The sequence below is a fragment of the Drosophila miranda genome, chromosome XR, assembly GCF_003369915.1.
Source record: "Drosophila miranda strain MSH22 chromosome XR, D.miranda_PacBio2.1, whole genome shotgun sequence".
NCBI classification, from domain to species: Eukaryota; Metazoa; Arthropoda; class Insecta; order Diptera; family Drosophilidae; genus Drosophila; species Drosophila miranda.
In genome coordinates, this window is record NC_046674.1 from 17,657,163 (window position 1) to 17,668,462 (window position 11,300).

Consider the following 11,300-nt stretch of genomic DNA (forward strand, 5'->3'; position numbering starts at 1 on the left):
TCTCAAATGAGGAGAAGCACAAAAGGTTTTCCCAAAGCTATTAATGGCTTCTATTTTCCCACAATACATAAATATTTCGTGGAAATCCAAGTCCAAGAGTAGAGGAGAGTCTTCTTTTCTGGGAGAAAGAGGCAAGGGAAAGGTTTCTGGCAGAAAGAGGCTGCGAAAGAAGTGCCCAACAAATGAGAACTCTCTGAGAGAAGCTGAGACTGTGACTCAAGAGAATGGGAAATATTCGGTGGTATTTGGGGTATGCTCGTAGCATAAATTCATATCATTTATAGCACGCCAGCAAGCAAATACAATTAACAAAAAATTATGCTACTGCCACCACATACACATGTCTTTGTGTGTGTGTGTGTGTGTGTGTGTGTGTGTTTGCTTTGCAGAAGTACATTTGTGTGCGTCTAAAACTGGGGGGTGGTGTGGTGTTGGTTTTTCTTTTGCTCTACTCAAAGTAATTTACACTAAATTACATGCGAACAAGCGAAAATGAGAAAGGCCTACAAAGAAGAGCCATTCCTGCAGTCACTGCATGTGTGTGTGGGTGTGTGCGTGTCACAGCAGAGCAGCCGGAAATGAAAATAATGAAGCGCGCTTTTGTGCGCACATGAGAAAAGAAATGAACAGAGGAGAGGAGGCCCCAGACCCCAGACCCCCAGGAGCAGGCACCGAAAGAGACACCCGGAAAGAAGGAGGGCGAAATTGTGCGTTTTTTTTTTTTGTTCTAACCCTTTTCGCTCTCCCTCTCCCCCTCTTTCTTATTTTTTTGTTTGCCCTGCCGTCTTGTGTCGCACATTTTGCGCACGTTTTGTAAATTTACTTTTCATTCAAAATAACGCGCAATCCACTTTGCACTCACACTCCCCCCCCCCCCCCCCCCCCCCCCCCCCCCCCCCCCCCCTGCACCGCACCTTTTAAAGCAAATTTTCCATATTTTCACTTTAGTTGTTAATGAAATGTCTACAAAAAAAAAAGGTAAATTAATGCAACGGCACAAAGAAAAAAGAACAAAATGTTACCAAAAAAAAAAAAAGAGCGCACAAGAAAAATGTTGTTCAAATCAATTCTGATTCAATTGATGAACCTTTTCCGCCCGAGGGATTGCTCTCTTTCTGGCGGGTCCTGTTTTTATCGAGAATCATTAACGGTTGACCTTTGACCAAAAACCAAAAAGCTAATAGCATTACCGGAAAGCCACTCCTCCACGCAACACTCGGCACAAAAAACAGCAAAACTGAACTTCCTCTTTGGCTGCCGGCCACACAAAAGCTGCTTACCTTCGAGGACCGCCGCTCTTCCCCCCCGTTTCTGTTTAATTTTCCCTTGGTTTTCATTTGTTTTCCCTCTTTTTTTTCCTGTCGTTGACAATTGTTTCTGGTTAAGCCGATTTCGGTCGGTGTCCTTTTTAAATAAACATTAATTTTTAATGCCCAAATGACAGAACATCCGTTCATGTTTATCGGCCAGCTAAGAATATTTATATAGCAGCATCAGGATACACATATATATACCATGTATATATATAAATTACATCTTTATTTGCATTTTATGTATTTTTACGATGGGCTTTTCCCATCAATTGCAAAAGCAGCTGCTGTTTGCGATGAACAGAGCAGAATTTTGTGAATTATTAAATCGGCATCAAATTTTTCGTTGACTTTTTATTGCTTTGTTGTTCATTCGAGAACCACAGTTCTCCTCTCTCTCTCCCCCTCTCTGTCTCTCTCTCTGGCGTGTGCTGTAAATAATTTCTATCTTTTTCGTAGGAAATTTTCACTTGACTTTTTCACATTTCACATTTGCTGGCTGGCTGCTGGCTGCTGGTGGGTGCTGGCTGCAATCTGCTGATGATGGATTCTTATGCATAATGCATGCCCGACTCTGACTGATTGAAAATTCCAAAGAAAATTTATGTTTTTGTTATGAATGAGTTCTGTGTCAGAAAAGACGAGCAATCGGAATGACAGCTGAGTGGGAAAAGAATGGGAGGCGCAACCTGCTGCTGCTGCCGCTAAAATGTTGTAAGAGGGCTCTGTTGCATGTCAGAAAGGAGACCATGAGAGTCCCTTAGATTTAGATCACTTTAATTCCATTTATTTCATAACTTTTTTCACATAAATACCACAGCCAGAGTTTTTAAATAATGTGTACTAAAATGTATACCATGATCTAAATTTTAGTACATGCTCAAAACTGGCTAGGGATGGCCAATATGCCTTGGAGCCAACATGTTTGAAATTTTACTTTTTTTAGATCCTTATCTGAAGTTTAGAACATTTTTCAAAATCACTTTGGCAGCTGGGAAGGCTCTAGTTAATCTTGTACATAATAGATAATTTTCTAAATGTTGGAAAATTCTTTAAAATATATGGGCATATGCCTTAGAGCTTGATCTAAAATTTAGTACATGTTTGAAATTATTTTAAAGGCTTGGGAATGCTCTGGGGGCAACATATTTTACATTTAGATTCCGTTCTACAATTTAGTACATGTTCTAAATATATATAAATTCCCCGAATTACGATAATGTTCAGAGTTGCTTATACCTTTATCTCGAATTTGCGGATTCCCTCCTTTATATGTATGCATGGTGATTTTCCCACTTGCCACAACCTCTGGGAATCGATTACCACTCGAAAGTTGGCAATTGCAACCCCTAACCCTACCCCTACCCCTACCCCACCCAATCGATACCCAATCGATGTACAGACGTACGACAAAAGTTGTTGGCCTGAACTTTTTTTTTGTTGATCCCACAAATTGTGTGTGAAATTCAAGAATTTTGTTTATTTTCCACCTGAGGAAATCTGACCTGAAACGACCTCAACCACCCCCGACCTACCCTTGGTGGCTCTTACCTTGCCCTGACTTTTCCCTTGCTCAACCGCAACTGGCAGCTCCTCCCATTACCAACAAAAAAAAAAGGAAACTTTATGCAAACAGACAGCGGAAAAGGGCAGCTCGGGGGCATGTCAATGATAATTGCATTGCAGTGCACACGCCCCTGCCTGGCCAGCCCGCCCACCGGCCCACCTGCCCACCTGCCCACCGGCCCATTAGCCAGATTTGTCAGACACAAAACCTGACCAAGTCATGCATTATCCTTTGGGTTTTTGCTATTCAAATATTGTTAGCTTAACCGAGTTGTCAATTCCGAGCCAATGGCTCCCCTCCCCCCTCCCTACTCCCCGAAAGACAAACAGTAGCCGTTGCTCCTACAATGCATAGTTTTTGCCGCCTGCTCCCTGCCAGCCAGGGCTCTGTTTGTACAGAGGTTGGGTTTCTATTCTGTTGGGTTTCGTTTTCTTTTTTCTAACCTGCAGCTCTGCTCCCTGCTGTTTGTTGTAACCTGTGTGAGAGCACACAAAGAGAGTAGAACCAGCAGCAGAGCAAACATTCATTCAATTGAATAATTTTCCAGCACAGTGCAACAAAGAGTTAACGAGACAAAACGAGAGAGAAACCCAGCGACAGATCCAGCTACAAAAACGGAGTGTCCCATAATCATAATCATCATCATGAAAAGTGCAAGAAGTGCATAAAAGTTTGGCGATAAGCTCCGACCCATCAGCATCCCATCATCTCGTGTCTGTCAATAATATTAAAACTTGATGAGTTTGTCGCTCAAAATAGGATTATAAATGGAGCTACTTCTCTGCCGCCGCCTGGTCACGCTTTTTGTGTGTCCTGTGTTGCCCCATCCTGTGGCCATTCGATGCCATTGTGTGTGAGAGGAGAGGAAACTGCCACATTGTCTGTGCCTTTTGTGGCACGGTTTATCAACACATCCTGTCATTTGGTTGTGGGGGGCGGCACACCATCATCATCAGGATCATCATCTCATCTGAACTGTGAACTCTCTCCACTTTGTCGGCTGTTGATTTTTCACCATGTGTTTCAGAGGTGGGAAGGCGGCAGGAGTGGGCGTTGGGACAGATGGATAGATTGTCAATATTAGAAGATGGCTAATGGAATCGAAATTGAAATTGTACGATGGTCCGATGGTCCGATGTACTTGTTTTTGGTATTTATCGAAGGGTTCAAAGCGATTTTCGCTCACAAATATTTATATGAGATATCCATCGATTCCCGGACACGGCTTGAATGGAAAATGGAAAATGGAATATCAATTGAATGTAAATGTGGCACCCAATTGAAAATCGTAGGGTTAAAACTTTGCTGATGACCCACCACTCAAAGGAAATCACATAATTGCTGGCACTGCAACAAGGAAAAACTTATTGGTTTTCCACTCACGTTCTTGGGTATATTTTCTTCTTAGAAATTGCCCCTTTGCCCCCCCCTCCGCCTCCGCCTTCGCCTTTTTTGGGAAGCATCAATTAAAACACATTTTCCACCTCTAATTTGCAGGAAAAGTTTGCCCAGACATTTCCCTTCGTTTAAATTGTAAAGAAAAGTTGTTCGCCTAACAAGCTGCTGGTGCTGCCACTGCCCCTGCCGCTGCCTCTGCCGCTGCTGTTGCAAAAAGATATTCCTCCTCTCAACCCGCTCCCAGTGGTCGTAAAATCCTCAAATGCTGAAGACATTGGGCGCCAGTCAAGTCATAAAAACAGGCGTCATCGTCAACTGTAGGTCTCTGTATCTGTATCTGTATCTGCAACTGTATCTGTATCTGTATCTCTTTATACTGTGTATCTTTCTGCGGCTGTCACTGCTGTGTCTCTGTGTCTGTGTGTGTGTGGAAAAACCATTCTGCTGCTGAGTTATATGCCAATTGGCAGTTCGCTTTCCATTTGGTCACATAAATTCTTTGCCGTTTTCCATACTGCCAAGACCCAGGCTCTCCTGCTCCCAATCCTTCTTTCCACACACACACACAACGTATCCTTAGCCAAAAAAAAAAATTGTGCGTTACTTGTATCAAAAAAAAAAAAAAAAAAAAGTAACCAGATGGTCGCTCGTCCCACTGTTTCGGCTTCTGGTTTCTGTTTCTGTTTCTGGCCATGAAAGTTTAATGATTCCTCCCCTCCTTCTCCCCTCTTTTCCTGCCTGTCACCGACAGGATGATTTTCCTTTTGCACGATTCACTTTTAATGTTGTCGCTTATGATGCAAAATTGTTGCTGATTCGTTTGATTTTTATTTGCTTTTTATGCGTAAATATCTTTCAACTGCGGCTGTCTCTGGCCCTTGAAGATACATTTCGTTGGAGATACAGGTTGATTTTTCCAACGAAATTTAAGTTCCTCAAGTGAGCACTTTCTTCGGGGTTTTCTGGGGAATTGATTCTATTTTGGGGGAGATATTCTATTGTTTGCTTTTGTGGGCATATTTTAAAGATTGATTTGGATTTTGAACTTATTTAGAACAAAGTTATTCGTTCTATTACTTTTAGTATTTTTGCATTACTTCTAGTATTTTTTCCGTTTCTTTTTTACTATTTTTTCATTACTTTATTTCGTCCATTACTTTTAGTTCTTTTTCCATTACTTTTAGTATTTTTCCAATACTTTTAGTATTTTTCCATTACTTTTAGTATTATTCCATTACTTTAAGTATTTGTTCATTACTTGTAGTACTTTTCCTTTACTTTTAGTTCTTTTTCCATTGCTTTTAGTACCATATTCAGAATTTATAGTATTTTTTGCATTAATTCTAGTATTTTCCATTAATTTTAGTAATCTTCGATTACTTTTGGTATTTACCCCCATTACTCTTAGTACTTTTAACATTCTTCTAGTATTTTTTTTAGAATTCCTGGTACTATTTCATTTATTTCTACTATATCCATCTTAAGTATAGTATTTTACATTTATTTCTAGCATTTCCATATATTTTCAGTATTTGTTTTACAAATTCCTGTAAGATTCCCATAATTCATGACCTTTTGATCGGATATTTCGTTTCGTAATTATGCAATAAGCTGAATTTACTTTTTACTAATAAAAACTCTATTCTCTTGTCTCTTTTTAGGTAAGTACCAAATAAATACCGATCAAAATAACAAAGATGCAGAGGAGGCAAAACAAGTACAAAGATACATTGATTCCAAAGATAAAACATGTATATTTTCAGAGATATTGGTTTCTCATGCTCCTTCCAAGTAAATTTTTGCAGTCAAAAGTTCAATCTACCCAAAAGCCAAGTGATATTTTCCTTGACCTTTAACCTTTAAACAATCGTTGCCATAGCATTTTCTTGATCTATTTTCTACGCATAAATCTGTGTGCATACAGAAACCATACGGAATAATATCTTTCATCTGTCTGTTGCATATTTAAGGCTTAAAATGTACGGTATTGCCTGTATGGGTGTATGTGTGTGTGTGTTTTTGTGGTGTGTTGGGTGTCCAAACCAGGACCAGGGCCAGGACCAGGACCAGGGCCAGGGTACATTATCCATTAAACCAAAACTGCCAACCGCACATTTGTCAAAGCTAATTGCCAGAGCGAAGGCCCCATTGGAGCTGACACACGCACCTTTCCTGCCCTGCCCGTCCTTCCACCTACCTGTAAAAGGACGAGTGCCTGTGGATTGAATGGCCCGTGCTGCCTCAGCAGGATACCAACACCATATCCCCGCACACACGCACACTCGCACTGAATGGCATGTTTCGGTTCTTTAATGGCCAAAACGCCTGCACCCTGGACAGAGATATTTTGTCGGTTGAGATTTTTGTCTGTAGCTGAATTTTTGCTCATCATTTTACCCCCCGAACAGGCCACCACACGTTCAATCGATTTTCCTTGAAACTTGTTGAGATAGAGATGCAGAGGGAGAGGGGCAGGAGGGGAGGGTCAGGGGGGGGTTCCTATTTGGCTGCATGTAATTTCATGTATTTTTAATGCAAGCCATGAAAATATATATCTCAGGCCGAGAGGCATTTGACAACATTAATCATGTTTAGAAGGTGGCTCTCGGCTACCTTTTCTACCCCTTTTCTACCCCCTTTTCTACCCCCTTTTCTACCCCTTTTTTTCTCTTCTTTGGAGGCCCTGGACACAAATCCACAACCGACGGCCATTTGTTAGGAGGCAACTAGTTAGTGGCTCTCTCCATCTATCCACACAAGTGGCACACGCCCCGCCCCTTGCCTGCTGCCTCCTGCCTGCTGCCTCCTGGCTCTTGTATGCGTGGGGCCGCCCGACTAATAGTTTTTCTCTTTTTGGGTGATTTTGGGTGCTGTGCGAAATCCTTGGGGCTGCTGGCAAGTGCGATTTTGCAGCCTTTGCTTGTGGATATTTTTCATTGGCCTCCGCCCCTGCCAGAGAATCCTTTTCCCCCGCTTGATGATGATGATGATGCTCTTGCTGCTGCTGGTACGAGCCTCTCCTGCTGGTTCTTTCTCTCATGATTTAGCTGTGTGGCATCATTGTGTCCTCGTGGCTTGCCTCTGCCTTAAGCAACAAAGTCACCATTTTTCGGGGTAATCCCGCCCCCTCTCCACTCTCCACGTACCGCTTGCCTGGGAAACATGAAAATTAGAGAAAGGTGAAATTGCACGAAATGAGTTTATACCATCATGGATGGGTGGGGCTAAGCGGGTGGGGGGTGGTGGGTTCTCTATGCTATGCGTAGCCCCTAAACATATTTACATGTCCTTCCAGGTGTGTCCTCCGAGTGTGTATGCGTGTGTGTGTCCTATCCACAGGATTCTTTACATGCGTAATGATTGAAACGGTACTGCGTCTGCCAGTGGCTTAGATTTTGGAAGGGTACATCTCGGTTGTGGGTTTCTAACTTAAATATCTTACGGATTGCGGTTACGTTGGGAATTTTGTGGACGAATAGGAACTGCCTTTGAGTTCAGATCATCAAGGAATAGTTTTGAGTCATCGCTCACTTCATTTCCATACGGCTTATGTATAGTAATTGAGTGTTTCTCTCATTCTAGGCTCTTTTTATTCAATTTCTAACTTTCTAACTTTCTGTATCATCTCAATCTCAATTAAGATTGCCTACGCGATTTGTGCACACGATTACTACCATCAATTTATGCAATTCTTTCGATCTTTCATACAATTTTATCGACTTTTTTATATGTTCTAATAATATTCTATTGATTCTTAAACATATGTATCTATGGATTGTACGTTTCTAATGATACTCATCGATCTTTAGCGGATTCTATCGAATCTGTTTTTTTTTATACATTTCTATAGATTTTTTGGACGATGTTTTTTTCATACAATAATGGATAAATTTGGACAGTATTAATAAGATTATTTTATCCGCTTCTATCGTATCTTTATTAATTGGATTTTCTATCGATTTGTAAAGTATCGATTGATCTATAAACGATAGTCTCTTCCTTAACTTATTTGTACTTTTTATGCGGTTTTCCAAGAAGTTGCCTGCCATAAATGGAAAAATATTCCAAGGTTATTTCCAGACTGGAGCCATCCAAACCGATATCCTCTCTGTAGCGCATATGTATATGTATCTCACACATGTATGTATGTATATCCCTGTCTCCTAATTTATGCGCTTTCTCTATGTATTCTCTTTTATTCTCCTTTGCCCTTTATTCTCTATTCAAAATAATTTTAGGAATAAATCAAGTTCATTCCCTTTCTCAAATATTTGGTTCTTTCTCTCAACAATTTTCAAGTTTAGTTCTCGAAAACTTTGCCCAAACTTTTGTACATAAATACCCCTCTCCCTTGACCCCCCAACGCCCATAGATTTTCTCACGGCGAGACCCCCCGCCGACTAAGCCACTGGCCAAAACAGTTGAGAGGCAGTGGCAAAAAAGAAAAAAAAAAATTCCGAAACGAAACCACCTCCGGACGTAATAACAAAGCCTCTTGGCAGAATGTGTATGTATAGATGTGTGTGTGTGTGTGTGTGTGTGTGCGGTAGTGTTGCAACCCACATATGTGCGTGCGTGCCTCCCTCCCTTTCTGTGTGTAACCTTGATGATGGTACCACTAGAAGAGGCGCCACTCGTGTATGCGGTGGGGCACTGGGGGCTGTGGCAGGAGGAGGCTTATAAAACGCGTCGTTTCGTCGTCTATGGGGCTACTTGTCAAGCGAAGGGGGCGGGGCGGGGGGCAGGTCTATAGGCAGCAATTTTAGCAAATGCTTTCGGGGGCACACACCCATCCCCCGAGATGTGTGTGAAATGAGGGCTCTCTCTCTTGCCAGAAGCCAGAAGCCCCGGAGGCATAGAAAACTTGAAGCTTACTGAATTACACGATACAGGAAGGGGCTAAAAGGAGTGAAAGGATGCCGGAGGATATGGCGGAAAATAGTGAAGATCCACCCACAACCCCATAAACGTTTCACAAAAGAGGATTTGGCGACCCAACCGAATGACCATAAACATTGCAGGCGCTTAGGTCCAAACCAAAGAGAAAAAAAAAGAAGTACATATGTATGTATCTGCAAACTGCAGAAAAGTATCTTTTGGTTGTGTTCTTCTTCTGCTTTTTGTCTTCTATCTGCAATTCATAGCGCATAAAAAACTCTCGACGACAAATCCAGATTTCTCAAAGAGAGAGCGCGCAAGAGAACTGTGCAGAGGTGGGGCGGGTGGTGAGGGGAGGGGAGGAGAGGCTTTGGCTATGCTTGGCTGTCTTCCTATGGTACCACCTGCTCTCCCATCGTCACCCCGTCCCCCGTCCATCGTCCCTATGTGACTTGTCAAGCAACATTCCGTTTTAGTTTTGCTTCAGTTTTTTGTTGTTGTTGTTGCTGTTTTGCAGTCAGGTTTTCAAGCTAGAAAAAAAAACTAAATAAATGAAGTAGTAGATGCTTGAAAAAAAAAACCAAAAAAAAAAAAAATTCCCATCTTTAGTCACTGGAGGATGCTCGAAACTATTTGCACACTCTCCCCCTTTCCTCTGCCGCTGTTTCCTTATCTCCCTCTCTCCCACTCTCCGTCTCTGTCTGGCTAGTGGGATTTGTGTGTGCTCACTCTTTACGGTACTTTTGTCAGTCGAACGGCCTTCGCTGGCATTTGGCAGGCAACGAACGAAAAAAAAAAAATACACAGAAAACAGAAAACAAAAGCAACAGCAGAAAAAGTTGTTTGCCTTTGGCCTCACTCCCACGTTCGGTCGATGGATGTCGTCTCGAGCTTCAGCTCCTCTCTGGCTCTCCCACTCGCCAGCTCTCTCGCTCTCTACTGATCTCCCTGCTGCTGTGTGCGGGACGTTGTGTAATACCTGGCACTCTCTCAAAGGAGCCCGAAGGGTGTGTTGCTTTTGTGTGGAAGAATGTAACAAGGAAATGCACCACCAAAACGGTTCGTGCTCCTTTGAACTTTCAGATCTGTGGATCTAGAGCAACAAAAGATCGCATTTCGACTTCCAGGCGTCCAAGGTATATATTATATATTTCTTTATAATATTCTAAGGCCTATTCCTCTTTCATATTCAAGTAAAAGCAGATGTTTTGCATAATTGATGAAATTTGGGAAACATATTAGGGTTTCCCTATCGAAAATCCGCATTGGGTATAGGGTACTCCCTAGTCGGTGTTACTCTCGAGACCATTAGCGACTTTAGCTCTCTTTTAGTGGCTGTTATTATTGCTATTGCTGTTTCTTTGTGTTTCTATCTAGTCGTTGGTGAGGTTTTCGTTTGGTTTCAGTTTCGTTTGGGCTTTCATTCGGTCCTTTGTCCTTTGGATTAGTTTTTGCCTTTGGAAACTTTCCTTTTGGCTGTTTTCTTATCCCGCAGACCGCCTCCTGCTCCCCCCTCTCTGTGTCGCTTACACGCACATTAATTTTTGCCAAGACTTTGAAAAAGTTTTCCTAGTTTTCTGCAAGAGAGAGAGAGAGAGAGAGGGAGGGAGAGATTTCCTTTTTGCCGCCTGCTGTTGACATGTGCAAAAACCTTTTTTTCGAAAAGGAGATATACAGAGAGGGAGGGAGAGAGAATGAGTAGAGTTTTCCTTTTCAGAGCCGTTTTCATGGTTAATTAATAATGCAGCAGCAGCAGCAGCAGAAGCAGAAGCCTCAGCGCTGCCTGCCACTCCACTCCACTATCTTGTGTGCCGTGCCACAACTGCAACTGCCGTCAGAGATTCCAACGCCCATTCGGCAACAAAACTAACAAAGTTTTCCGGGCGGGTGGACGGCGGTGGTGGGAGCGGAGCGGAGCTACAATTAAACCGCAGAAAACTCCTGAAATGCCGACAAAAAAGCGGAACCTCGAAACTTTTTCCGATATAAGTCGATGTCGGCCGACCCCCACGCCCCCACGCCCCCACGCCCCTGCCCACCATTTCCGTTTCGTTGCTGTTTCTTGTTAAAGATTTTTATTGCTGCTCCCCAAAAACCAACATCGCCTTGATTTTCCTTTTGCGGTTTCCTTTAAAAGGGGGAGTAGG

The 11,300-nt window shown here is 42.4% G+C and overlaps 1 protein-coding gene across 7 annotated transcripts in view; it reads left to right on the forward strand.

The window, feature by feature from the left end:
* Positions 1 to 11,300, forward strand: part of LOC108151727 (protein alan shepard) — a 158,625-nt gene that overhangs the window by 26,923 nt on the left and 120,402 nt on the right. The window lies entirely within an intron of this gene.